General features: G+C 41.1%; 1 non-coding gene across 1 annotated transcript; it reads right to left on the bottom strand.

Moving 5' to 3' along the window:
* Window positions 1-944: 944 nt before the first annotated feature.
* Window positions 945-1,051, bottom strand: LOC137233229 (U6 spliceosomal RNA). The gene has a single exon (XR_010947388.1). It is a non-coding gene; the product is annotated as a U6 spliceosomal RNA (small nuclear RNA).
* Window positions 1,052-9,039: the final 7,988 nt, after the last annotated feature.

Genomic DNA, 9,039 nt, shown 5'->3' with positions numbered 1-9,039 from the left:
TCCATTGTGCTTCCTGTGCCTGGTGCTTAGGAGATGTAATGATTGACAAGTTGCAGTGCCTGTCCTCAAGTAGCCTAAATTGAGACTAGGGGATCAAGGTAGAAAAATGATTTTACTACATAGTAGGGTAAGATAAGGACTATTGCAGATGACACATGTATTGCTAGGGGGGCTCAAAGGAAGGTACTTGGTAATATTGGGTTTGGGCATATGAATAACAACTTGGAAGAGCTGCTCTTTGGGTTGAGTGGTGAAGAATCATGGCTAAGGGTCTCAGTTCTGCCTTTGTTCTGCCCAAGTCCAAATCCCAAGTCTGGGATTTAATTCTTATATACTATTTAATTGGTACATCTTCATATGTAAGCTCACCTTTAGAGTCTGGGTACCCTGAAGAATACAGGGTCATACTAGGTTATTCTTGTTGGAAGTGATCACTTTCCTTATGTAGTTGTAATAGATAGCAAACATGGCCACAATTCTTTGTAGCTCCTCCCATCAAGAAGCAGAATCTGTTTCCTTATCCCTTGCATCTGGGCTGGCTTTGCCATTGACTTTGACTAGCAATGTGATGAAAATAGCAGTGTACCGGTTTCATGCCTGGTCTTTAAGAGGTCTTACATTTCCACTTACTGTTTTTTCTTTTTTCTGTTTTGTTTTGTCTGTTTTGCTAAGACTTTTATCGATATTTATTTTTTAATAGGATTACAGAGCTGGAAAGGGTCTTGGAGCTCTCGTCCTCATTCTTTTTTTTTTTTAAATTTTATATTGGAGTATAGGTGATTAACAACGTTGTGTTAGTTTCAGGTGTAGAGCAAAGTGATTCAGTTATACATGTACATATATCTATTCTTTTTTGGATTCTTTTCCCATATAGGTTATTACAGAGTGTTGAGTAGAGTTCCCTGTGCTATACAGTAGGTCCTTGTTGATTATCTATTTTATATAAAAATATGGAACGCTACACGAATTTGCCTGTCATCCTTGCACAGGGGCCATGGTAATCTTCCCTGAATGGTTCTAATTTTAGCACCTGTGCTGCTGAAGAGAGCACTTGTCCTCATTCTTTTAAACTTCTGAGAATCTTCTTCTGAATTATAACCAATGCTCTTATAACACTTGCACACACACACACACTTCCCAGCCATAGTTTGGTGCAGGCTTTGGTAAATTTCTGGAACTCTCCAGCCTCCCCTTTCTTGGCAGAGAAACTCACCCATTTTTTTAAAAGATTGATGTTATTGAGGTACGTAAGTTTCATGTGTACAACATTATATTTCTACCTCCGTATAACCTACAGCTTGCTCTCCGCCAAAAATTGTTTCCATACATCACCCTACAGTTGATACCCTTTACTTATTTTGCCCTACCTCACTGCCCTCCCCATCTGGTAACCACTATTCTGTTCTCTGTATTTATGTGTCTGTTTTGGTTTGGATTGTTCATGAATTTTCTTTGTTTTCTAATATTCCATACACGTGTGAAGTCATATGGTATTTGTCTTTCTCTGTCTGACTTATTCCACCTAGCGTGATGCCCTCAAGGTCCATCCATGTTGTCACAAATGACAAGCTTTCATCTGTTTTTTTCTTTTTTGGTGTCTGTTTACTCACTGTTGATGGAGCCACATGCACAAGCTTGCACCATCCTGCTGGAGGAGGAGACTAGGTGGAGAGAGGATCCAGTCACCCAACTGTCCCAGCCCAACCCCCGATGTGTCAGCCTCACAGCTCAAGCCTGGCTGCTGCCAGGAATTTCCAAAAAGTTTCCACCTTTTTGTTCGTGAGTACTGATTGCATTTAAAAGTTACTCTGGGGGGGGACGAGGGGAAGATGGCAGAAGATTAAGACGCGGAGATCACCTTCCTCCCCACAGATACACCAGAAATACATCTACACGTGGAACAACTCCTACAGAACACCTACTGAACGCTGGCAGAAGACCTCAGACCTCCCAAAAGGGAAGAAAGTCCCCACGTACCTGGGTAGGGCAAAAGAAAAATGAATAAACAGAGACAAAAGGATAGGGACGGGACCCGCACAGGTGGGAGGGAGGTGTGAAGGAGGAAAGGTTTCCACACACTAGGAGGCCCCTTCGCGGACGCAGGCTGCGGGTGGCGGAGGGGGAAAGCTTCGGAGAAGGAGAGCACAGCAACAAGGGTGCGGAGGGCAAAGCGGAGAGATTCCCGCACAGAGGATCAGGGCCGACCGGCACTCACCAGCACGAGAAGCTTGTCTGCACACCTGCCGGGGTGCGCAGCGCTGGGAGCTGAGGCTCGGGCTTCCGTCGGAGCGCAGGGAGAGGACTGGGGTTGGCGGCGTGAACACAGCCTGCAGGGAGTTAGTGCACCACGGCTAGCCGGGAGGGAGTCCGACGAAAACTCTGGACCTGCCGAAGAGGCAAGAGACTTTTTCTTACCTCTTTGTTTCCTGGTGCGCAGGAGAGGGGATTAAGAGCGCTGCTTAAAGGAGCTCCAGAGACGGGCACGAGCTGCGGCTAAAAGCGCGGACCCCAGAGATGGACATGAGACGCTAAGGCTGCTGCTGCCGCCACCAAGAAGCCTGTGTGCGATCACAGGTCACTATCCACACCCCGCTTCCGGGGAACCTGTGCAGCCCACCACTGCCAGGGTCCCGGGTTCCAGAGACAACTTCCCGGGGAGGACGCACAGCGCGCCTCAGGCTGGTGCAACGTCATGCCAGCCTCTGCCGCCGCAGGCTCACCCCGCACTCCGTGCCCCTCCCTCCCCCCGGCCTGAGTGAGCCAGAGCCCCCGAATGAGCGGCTCCTTTAACCCCGTCCTGTCTGAGCGAAGAACGCCCTCCGGCGACCTACACGCAGAGGCGGGGCCAAATCCAAAGCTGAGCCTCGGGAGCTGTGAGAACAAAGAAGAGAAAGGGAAATCTCTCCCAGCAGCCTCAGGAGCAGCGGATTAAAGCTCCACCATCAACTTGATGTACCCTGCATCTGTGGAATACCTGAATAGACAATGAATCATCTCAAATTGAGAAGGTGGACTTTGAGAGCAAGATTTATGATTTTTTCTCCTTTTCCTCTTTTTGTGAGTGTGTATGTGTATGCTTCTGTGTGAGATTTTGTCTGTATAGCTTTGTTTCCACCATTTGTCCTAGGGTTCTATCCGTCCTTTTTTTTTTTCTTAAAATATTTTTTCTTAATTATTTTTTATTTTAATAACTTTATTTTATTTTAATAACTTTATTTTATTGTTTTACCTTCTTTCTTCCTTTCCTTCCTTCCTCACTCCCTCCCTTCTTTCTTTCTTTCTTCCTCCCTCCCTCCCTCCCTCCCTCTCTCTCTCTCTCTCTCTCTCTTTCTTTCTTTCTTTCTACTTTTTCTCCCTTTTATTCTGAGCTGTGTGGATGAAAGGCTCTTGGTGCTGCAGCCAGGAGTCAGTGCTGTGCCTCTGAGGTGGGAGAGCCAACTTCAGGACACTGGTCCACAAGAGACCTCCCAGCTCCACATAATATCAAACGGCAAAAAATCTCCCAGAGATCTCCATCTCAACACCAGCACCCAGCTTCACTCAACGACCAGCAAGCTACAGTGCTGGACACCCTACGCCAAACAACTAGAAAGACAGGAACACAATCCCACGCATTAGCAGAGAGGCTGCCTAAAATCATAATAAGTCCACAGACACCCCAAAACACACCACCAGACGTGGACCTGCCCACCAGAAAGACAAGATCCAGCCTCATCCACCAGAACACAGGCACTAGTCCCCTCCACCAGGAAGCCTACACAACCCACTGAACCAACTTTAGCCACTGGGGACAGACACGAAAAACAATGGGAATTAAGAACATGCAGCTGCAAAAAGGAGACCCCAAACACAGTAAGATAAGCAAAATGAGAAGACAGAAAAACACACAGCAGATAAAGGAGAAAGATAAAAACTCACCAGACCTAACAAATGAAGAGGAAATAGGCAGTCTACTTGAAAAAGAATTCAGAATAATGATAATAAAGATGATCCAAAATCTTGGAAATAGAATAGAGAAAATGCAAGAAATATTTAAGAAGGGCCTAGAAGAACTAAAGTTGAAACAAGCAATGATGAACAACACAATAAATGAAATTAAAAATACTCTAGATGGGATCAATAGCAGAATAACTGAGGCAGAAGAACGGATAAGTGACCTGGAAGATAAAATAGTGGAAATAACTACTGCAGAGCAGAATAAAGAAAAAAGAATGAAAAGAACTGAGGACAGTCGCAGAGAGCTCTGGAACAACATTAAATGCAGCAACATTTGAATTATAGGGGTTCCAGAAGAAGAAGAGAAAAAGAAAGGGACTAAGAAAATATTTGAAGAGATTGTAGTAGAAAACTTCCCTAATATGGGAAAGGAAATAGTTAATCAAGTCCAGGAACAACAGAGAGTCCCATACAGGATAAATCCAAGGAGAATACGCCACGACACATATTAATCAAACTGTCAAAAATTAAATACAAAGAAAACATATTAAAAGCAGCAAGGGAAAAACAACAAATAACGTACAAGGGAATCCCCATAAGGGTAACAGCTGATCTTTCAGCAGAAACTCTACAAGCCAGAAGGGACTGGCAGGACATATTTAAAGTGATGAAGGAGAAAAACCTGCAACCAAGATTACTCTACACAGCAAGGATCTCATTCAGATTTGATGGAGAAATTAAAACATTTACAGACAAGCAAAAGCTGAGAGAGTTCAGCACCACCAAACCAGCTTTACAACAAATGCTAAAGGAACTTCTCTAGGCAAGAAACACAAGAGAAGGAAAAGACCTACAATAACAAACCGAAAACAATTAGGAAAAAGAGAATAGGAACACACATATCGATAATTACCTTAAATGTAAATGGACTAAATGCTCCCACCAAAAGACACAGATTGGCTGAATGGATACAAAAACAAGACTCATATATATGCTGTCTACAAGAGACCCACTTCAGATCTAGAGACACATACAGACTGAAAGTAAGGGGATGGAAAAAGATATTCCATGCAAATGGAAACCAAAAGAAAGCAGGAGTAGCAATTCTCATATCAGACAAAATAGACTTTAAAATAAAGACCATTACAAGAGACAAAGAAGGACACTACATAATGATCAAGGGATTGATCCAAGAAGAAGATATAACAATTGTAAATATTTATGCACCCAACATAGGACCACCTCAATACATAAGGCAAATACTAACAGCCATAAAAGGGGAAATCGACAGTAACAATCATAGTAGGGGACTTTGAACACCCCACTTTCACCAATGGACAGATCATCCAAAATGAAAATAAATAAGGAAACACAAGCTTTAAATGATACATAAAACAAGATGGACTTTATTGATATTTATAGGACATTCCATCCAAAAACAACAGAAAACACATTTTTCTCAAGTGCTCATGGAACATTCTCCAGGATAGATCATATCTTGGGTCACAAATCAAGCCCTGGTAAATTTAAGAAAATTGAAATTGTATCAAGTATCTTTTCTGACCACAACGCTATGAGACTAGGTATCAATTACAGGAAGAGATCTGTAAAAAATACAAACACATGGAGGCTAAACAATACACTACTTAATAACGAAGTGATCATTGAAGAAATCAAAGAGGAAATCAAAACATACCTAGAAACAAATGACAATGGAGACACGACAACCCAAAACCTACGGGATGCAGCAAAAGCAGTTCTAAGAGGGAAGTTTATAGCAATACAATCCTACCTTAAGAAACAGGAAACATCTCGAATAAACAACCTAACCTTGCACCTAAAGCAATTATAGAAAGAAGAACAAAAAGCCCCAAAGTTAGCAGAAGGAAAGAAATCATAAAAATCAGATCAGAAATAAATGAAAAAGAAATGAAGGAAACGATAGCAAAGATCAACAAAACTAAAAGCTGGTTCTTTGAGAAGGTAAACAAAATAGACAAACCATTAGCCAGACTCATCTAGAAAAAAAGGAAGAAGACTCAAATCAACAGAATTAGAAATGAAAAAGTAGAAGTAACAACTGACAAGGCATAAATACAAAAGATCATGAGAGATTACTACAAGCAACTCTATGCCAATAAAATGGACAACCTGGAAGAAATGGACAAATTCTTAGAAATGCACAACATGCCGAGACTGAATCAGGAAGAAATAGAAAATATGAACAGAGCAATCACAAGCACTGAAATTGAAACTGTGGTTAAAAATCTTCCAAATAACAAAAGCCCAGGACAAGATGGCTTCACAGGCGAATTCTATCAAACATTTAGAGAAGAGCTAACACCTATCCTTCTCAAACTCTACCAAAATAGAGCAGAGGGAGGAACACTCCCCAACTCATTCTATGAGGCCACCATCACCTTGATACCAAAACCAGGCAAGGATGTCACAAAGAAAGAAAACTACAGGCCAATATCACTGATGAACATAGATGCAAAAATCCTCAGTAAAATACTAGCAAACAGAATCCAACAGCATATTAAAAGGATCATACACCATGATCAAGTGGGGTTTATTCCAGGAATGCAAGGATTCTTCAATATATGTAAATCAATCAACGTGATACACCATATTAACAAACTGAAGGAGAAAAACCATATGATCATCTCAATAGATGCAGAGAAAGCTTTCAACAAAATTTAACACCCATTTATGATAAAAACCCTGCAGAAAGCAGGCATAGAGGGAACTGTCTTCAACATAATAAAGGCCATATATGACAAATCCACAGCCAACATCATCCTCAATGGTGAAAAACTGAAAGCATTTCCACTGAGATCAGGAACAAGACAAGGTTGCCCACTCTCACCACTGTTATTCAACATAGTTTTGGAAGTTTTAGCCACAGCAATCAGAGAAGAAAAGGAAATAAAAGGAATCCAAATCGGAAAAGAAGAAGAGCTAATCAATGAATTTGGTAAAGTAGCAGGATACAAAATGAATGCACAGAAATCTCTTGCATTCCTACACACTAATGATGAAAAATCTGAAAGTGAAATCAAGAAAACACTCCCATTTCCCATTGCAACAAAAAGAATAAAGTATGTAGGAATAAACCTACCTAAGGAGGCAAAAGACCTGTATGCAGAAAATTATAAGACACTGATGAAAGAAATTAAAGATGATACAAATAGATGAAGAGATATACCATGTTCTTGGATTGGAAGAATCTACATTGTGAAAATGACTCTACTATCCAAAGCAATCAACAGATTCAATGCAATCCCTATCGAACTACCACTGGCATTTTTCACAGAACTAGAACAAAAAATTTCACAATTTGTATGGAAACACAAAAGACCCCGAATAGCCAAAGCAATCTTGAGAACAAAAAACAGAGCTGGAGGAATCAGGCTCCCTGACTTCAAACCTTACTACAAAGCTACAGTAATCAAGACAGTATGGTACTGGCACAAAAACAGAAAGATAGCTCAATGGAACAGTATAGAAAGCCCAGAGATAAACCCACGCACATATGGTCACCTTATCTTTGATTAAGGAGGCAGGAATGTACAGTGGAGAAAGGACAGCCTCTTCAATAAGTGGTGCTGGGAAAACAGGACAGCTACATTTACAAGTATGAGATTAGGTCACTCCCTAACACCATACACAAAAATAAGCTCAAAATGGATTAAGGACCTAAATATAAGGCCAGAAACTATCAAACACTTAGAGGAAAACATAGGCAGAACACTCTATGACATAAATCACAGCAAGATCCTTTTTGACCCACCTCCTAGAAAAATGGAAATAAAAACAAAAATAAACAAATGGGACCTAATGAAACTTCAAAGCTTTTGCACAGCAAAGGAAATCTTAAACAAGACCAAAAGACAACCTTCAGAATGGGAGAAAATAGTTGCAAATGAAGCAACTGACAAAGGATTAATCTCCAAAATTTATAAGCATCTCATGCAGCTCAATAACAAAAAAACAAACAACCCAATCCAAAAATGGGCAGAAGACCTAAATAGACATTTCTCCAAAGAAGATATACAGACTGCCAAAAAACACATGAAAGGATGCTCAACATCACTAATCATTAGAGAAATGCAAATCAAAACTATAATGAGATATCATCTCACACCAGTCAGAATGGCCATCATCAAAAAATCTAGAAACAATAAATGCTGGAGAGGGTGTGGAGAAAAGGGAACAGTCTTGCACTGCTGGTGGGAATGTGAATTGGTACAGCCACTATGGAGAACAGCATGGAGGTTCCTTAAAAAACTAAAAATAGAATTACCATACGACCCAGCTATCCCACTACTGGGTATATACCCTGAGCAAACCATAATTCAAAAAGAGTCATGTACCAAAATGTTCATTGCAGCTCTATTTACAATAGCCCGGAGATGGAAACAACCTAAATGTCCATCATCGGATGAATGGATAAAGAAGATGTGGCACATATATACAATGGAATAGTACTCATCCATAAAAAGAAACGAAATTGAGCTATTTGTAATGAGGTGGAAGGACCCAGAGTCTGTCATACAGAGTGAAGTATGTCCGAAAGAGAAAGACAAATACCGTATGCTAACACATATATATGGAATTTAAAAAAAACTGTCATGAAGAACCTAGGGGTAAGAGAGGAATAAAGACACAGACCTACTAGAGAATGGACTTGAGGATATGGGGAGGGGAAAGGGTAAGCTGTGACAAAGCGAGAGAGTGGCATGGACATGTATACACTACCGGACCTAAAATAGATAGCTAGTGGGAAGCAGCAGCATAGCACAGGGAGATCAGCTCGGTGCTTTGTGACCACCTAGAGGGGTGGGATAGGGAGAGTGGGAGGGAGGGAGATGCAAGAGGGAAGAGATATGGGAACATGTGTGTGTGTATGGCTGATTCACTTTGTTATAAAGCAGAAACTGGCACACCATTGTAGAGCAATTATACTCCAATAAAGATGTAAAAAAAAATGTTATTCTGTGTTCTTCAAAGTTTTCTAGCTGTATGCGAGCCACAAAGTTGATGGACTTAAGTGAGCAGTTCTCATTAAGACTGTGAGACATGTGAAAGCTATTCAAATGT

This window comes from Pseudorca crassidens, chromosome 10 (genome assembly GCF_039906515.1).
Source record: "Pseudorca crassidens isolate mPseCra1 chromosome 10, mPseCra1.hap1, whole genome shotgun sequence".
NCBI classification, from domain to species: Eukaryota; Metazoa; Chordata; class Mammalia; order Artiodactyla; family Delphinidae; genus Pseudorca; species Pseudorca crassidens.
This window is presented reverse-complemented; position numbering and strand designations above follow the sequence as displayed.